This window comes from Myotis brandtii, unplaced genomic scaffold (assembly GCF_000412655.1).
Source record: "Myotis brandtii unplaced genomic scaffold, ASM41265v1 scaffold1260, whole genome shotgun sequence".
NCBI classification, from domain to species: domain Eukaryota; kingdom Metazoa; phylum Chordata; class Mammalia; order Chiroptera; family Vespertilionidae; genus Myotis; species Myotis brandtii.
Window position 1 is genome coordinate 397,321 of NW_005354426.1, and position 5,354 is coordinate 402,674.

Below are 5,354 nucleotides of genomic sequence, written 5' to 3' on the forward strand. Positions count from 1 at the left end.
CTAGGATGAGAGGAGAAAAAAAGAAATAATATTGGAAGAAACAATGCTTAAAAATTTCCCAACTGGTGAAAAACACTAATCTACATATCCATGGAGCTCAACAATATCCAATTATGACAAATAGAAAGAAATCCACACCCAGATACATCATAGTAAAAATGCTGAAAGCCAAAGAGAAAATCTTGACAGCATTAAGAGAAAATAACTTGTCATATACAAAGGAACTCAAATAAAATTAACAGCTGACTTCTCATCAGAAACAATGGAGGCCAGAAGGCAGTGGTATAATATATTTAACTAGAGGCCCGGTGCACAGATTCGTGCACTGGTGGGGTCCATTGGCCTGGCCTGGGCCCTCTCACAATCCAGGACCCTTTGGGGGATGTTAGAGAGCCGGTTTCAGCCCAATCCCTGCAGGCCAGGCTGAGGGACTCCAGCGGAGCATGAATCCATACACCGGTCCTCTAGTATGCATATAAGATCTTTGGTTAATCTCTTCCTGCTCTCCCCTCCCCCCCCTTTCATCTGAGATTCATCAGTCTGTTCCATGTTTCCATGCCTGTGGTTTTGACTCCTGCGTCGAGCGTCTGCCCCCTGGTGGTCAGTGTGCATCATAGCTACCGGCCAGTCATTGTGTGAATATTATAGAGTACTAGAGGCCCGGTGCACAAATTCATGCATGGGTGGGGTCCCTCGGTGTGGTGGGGATTGGGCCGAAACCGGCAGTCCAACGCCGCCTGCCTCTCCTGCCTTCCACTCCCACTCATCCTGGCCCTGCTGCACCTGCCACGGGCTAACGCCCAGTCAGTCCTGATTGGGAGAGGCTCATGCCGCTGGAGTGGTGCTCTCCAGCCATGAGCCCTGTGTCTGGTGCCCATCCTGAGGCGGGTGAGGGGGGTTGGGATGCCCTTGCTGGCCCGGGATCTGGATCCATCCCGCTGAAGTTTGCATTGATAGTCAGGAGCCACCTGGCAGCCACTTTTATATTGTTTCTTCCTTGCGGAGTGTCTCGGGAGGGGAAGTGGCAGGAGGCCTGTGGCACTGTAGGGATTGTGCCGGCGGTGCCCGTCCATCGGTGCCTGGCCCGTTCTCCGGAGATTGGACCTGCAGGACTATGGAGGGAGTGAGTGGCTGCCACTGGGCTGGTGGGTTGCTGGGACAGCTTCGGTCAGCTGAGCGGCACTCCCACTGTGGGAGTGCACTGACCACCAGGGGGCAGCTCCTGTGTTGAGCGTCTGCCCTCTGGTAGTCAGTGCACGTCATAGTGACCAGTCGACCAGTTGTTTGGTCATTCAGTCGTTCAGTCACTTAGGCTTTTATATATAGAGATACTTATACAATCCTAGATGGTGTAGCCCAGTGGTTCTCAACCTTGGCTGCGCATTAGAATCACCTGGAAATCTTTTTAAAATCCTGATTTCTGGGCCTCATCCTCCGGAAATTCTGTTTGTTACTAATGTTGTGGCCCCCCCCCATAACAAAGAAACAGAATTTCTGGAGGATGAGGCCCAGAAATCAGGATTTTAAAAAGATTCCCAGGTGATTCTAATGCGCAGCCAAGGTTGAGAACCACTGGTGTAGCCTATTGCTTCTAGGCTACAAGTCTATATAACATGCTACAGTACTGAATCCCATAGATAACTGAAACACAGTGGCAAGTATTTTTGCATATAAACATATTTAAATATGTAAAGGTACTGTAAAAATATGACATAAAATGTAAAATGTGTGCAGTTGTGCACATTGGGGGAGCAGGAGGAGGACTGCGAAGGGAGCTCAGATGTCAGGAGGAGGGAAGGAGGAAAGAAGAGAGGGAGAGAAGAGAAAGGGATAGGAAGGAAGGAAGAGTTTGAAAGAGACCTAGAGAGATAAAGCTTGAGATGAGAAATAATCAAAGGGAGAGGGTAGGGCAGAGGGAGAAAGGGAAGGAGAAACGTGACTGGGAAGAAAGAGAGATAACGAGAAACGACAGGAAGGAAAGTAAGTTTGTGCAATTGAGTATGTGTGTGTGCAAGGGTAGGTGGGCTCCTGGGATCCCCTCCTCCTCCGTCCACTCCTCTTTCTCCCTTGCCAATTCCGGGCCCCAACTGTGGGCAGGCACACGGGCACACAGGCACACAGGCACACAGGCACATAGTAAGTGGACAGCATGCTGAGCTTCCTCGTAGGTACACAGGCACACAGGCACACGGGCACAGGGGCACACGGGCACACGGGCACACAGGCACACGGGCACATAGTAAGTGGACAGCATGCTGAGCTTCCTCGTTTATTTAAACCTCCCAAAACTAGCAGTAAATTCAGCTCGTAATTCAACATCATAGGCAGGCCCAGCCTTTTCTTGCAACATTGCAGACTAACTATTTGTTTACAATCCATTATACTCTTATGGGACCAACAAAAATGGACAGTCCCAAGGTGAAGATCAGGGTCCCTATGACCACATGCTTCTCAAAGTGCCTTGGCAAATGCTGGACTCTGCCCCCCAAATGCTGGCCCCCACAGGCCCCTGGTATTAGTACTGTATTCAGCCCCACCCCATGATGGGTGTAGGGGGAGCGCAGTGTCCTCACCTAGAAAAGGCAGGGGGAGCTACCTGGCAAGATGGTGAGGAGGAGGAAGGGGCTCACGCCGCACCCCACCCACCCTCCTCCTCAGTTTCCCTTGAAATGGTGCTCTAAAATCTCCCCACCCCAACCCTCCCAATGGCCCAGCCCATACCCCCTGCTGCCCTCTCAGAGCTGTCCATTGCACCAGGCCCGAACCCCCAGGGCCTAGCTCCGGACAGCCTGGCTGGGCTATGAATAGCACACGGCCCTTTTCCTTTCCAAATATAAAATGTTTGCTTTCAATCAGGGGCGTCTGGGGAAATGGAAATTATAGGATTGGAGAGTGTCCTTGGGTAAAGAAATACCTCGAATGCCGAAACCTCGCAGGGCCTCTGATTAGGGCTGGAATAATTCTTGCTGTAATATAAACAAGCCTTGCTCAGCTAATGGGGGTTGGGGAACGGGGCCGGGAAATGGGGGCACATGCTGCTCTTTGTTCTCTCCCCTCCCCACATGCCCGTGGAGCAGGGCGGGGCCTGGGGTCTGGAGCAGACCAGCTTTAGGTCCTCACCTTCTCTCCCCGCCGTGGTGGGCAGGACAGATGGCCTGTGGGTGCCCAGTTCTTCCTCTGTCTTCTCTAGGCTTCAACGCCCAGGTCTGCTCTGGGGGCTGCTGGGGGCAGGACAGGAGGTCAGCGGGGCAGATGGCCAGGGAGGAAGGCAGGAGCCTGAGGAAGCTGCTCTGAGCAGAAGTTTCCCAAGCAGTTGGTCAGTCTGTCAGCAAACACTTGTTCGTATGTCACTGTGGCACCAGGTGTGAAGGTGGAAGACACTGCCCCACCTTCAGGGGCACAGAGTCTAGTGAAGACGTCACACACACGGAAGCAACAAGTCCGGCAGCCGTGGGTCAGGGCAGACGGCGCCTCATGGCTCAGAGCACAAAGGCCAGGCCTCGAAGGTCCCGAGTGCGTCTCTGGGCCTCATGCCACCGCCTTCTCCGGACCGAGCTGTGAGGGGCTCTCATTCTGCCAGGGGCTCTGCTGACCGAGCACCTTGCTCACCAGGAGCAGAAGCATCCTTGGGATCCTGATATTTGATAACCACTAGCACCAAAGCCTCTCCCCCCACCCCGCCGCCCCCTACACACACACACACACACACACACACACGCACGCACACACACACACACATGCACACACCCGCGCGCACACGCGCGCACACGCGCACATGCTCACCCGCACACACACACACACACGCACGAACACGCACATGCGCACGCACACGCACATGCACACACACACACATGCACACACACGCGCACACACACACACACACACACACACTCACACGCACATGCACACACACATGTGCACACACACACACACATGCACACACACATGCACACATACATGCTTTTTACAGGAACCTCTTAGGCCGAGGCTTTTCCTGACACCCGTCTCAGATGCGCGCATCCGGCTCAAGCCTCCCAGGCAGCGGGAGAGCGTCCTATGACACGGAGAAGGTAGGAAAGGTCAGGAGCATTTGCAAAAACTCACCAACCACAGAAATGTGTCGCCGCAGAGGTGACCGACCATGCCTGGGTTCCCCCTGAAGACACAGCCACAGGGGCTTGGGGTGGGGCCAGGAAGGGGCTATGGTCCTGGCCCACTGTGTCCCTGTGGCCACAGTCTCTCATCTGTAAAATGGGTCCAAATGGCAAGATATGGAGGAAGGAGGATCACGGGTGCTGCTCAGTGGGTGGTGAGGTCTGAGCCCCACGAGGCTGGAGCTCTGGGAGCTCCTTTAGTCCCTCCGCGAGGCTGGCCTGCGCCACCCTGCCCAGCGCCCGCCTCTGAGGAGACAGCGTGCTTATCTGGGAGTGTGTCAGAGGCCCGGCCTGTGTGAGTGTGAGAGGAGGTGGCAGTGCTGGCTGCTCCACAGAGAAGTGACGGTGTGAATGGGGGAGGGGACAAGGTGGGGTACCTGGATGGCAAGGAGGGCCAGCTACCCCCCTGAGGCTGACAGCTTGGCCTGCAGTGAGGGGGGGGGGAGGGGCTGGGAATGCTGACCCCTCTCTCCCACACCCCCACCTCTGACTCCTACCTCCCGAGCAGGGGGAGGAGGGCAAGAGAAGACAGGACAACTTGGGGACACCTGCCCAGGGCTCCCCACGGGTGGAGACGTATCCAGTCCAGGGGCCAGGGGCTGCTGCCAGACCTCTGCCAAGTGACTGAGTCATGGGGACTCGGCCTTCATGTGCGGTTCGGCATCTTAAGTGAGAACTTGCTGAAAACCCTGGGAAACGGGCCTGGCAGGGCCTGGCAGGGCTGCCCTGCGTCTGGAGCAGCAGCAGGAAGCTGCCACCTGCAGCAGAGGCTCCTGGCGCTGAGGGCGAGGTCCTGCCCGGGAGGGTGGGGAGGAACCGGCCCCAGGAATGTGATGGCCTTGTTCTAGCAGATGGCCCCGCCCGCCGCCCCGGCCGCCAGCGGTTCCGTATTTACACTACATTAATAATGGTTTAAACGTTCTCATAAATAGATGCTGATTAATTGGCAATCCATTTGCCGAAGCCGGGCCTGCCAGACGGTTTCCTGGAGGCCCTTCCACATCCCGATAAACACCATCAGGGAGCAGGCAGGCGCTAATGCAGCAGCCCCACCGCCCCACGCCCCGCCCAGAGCAATTTCTCAGGCCTGAAAGGGCCTGACCTGAAGCCCAGCCCTGGAACTCCCACCTTGCACAGCGGGGACCCTGCAGTCCCTTCTGCCCCTGCAGGCTGTGGCTGTCAGCGCTCCCTCACACCGAA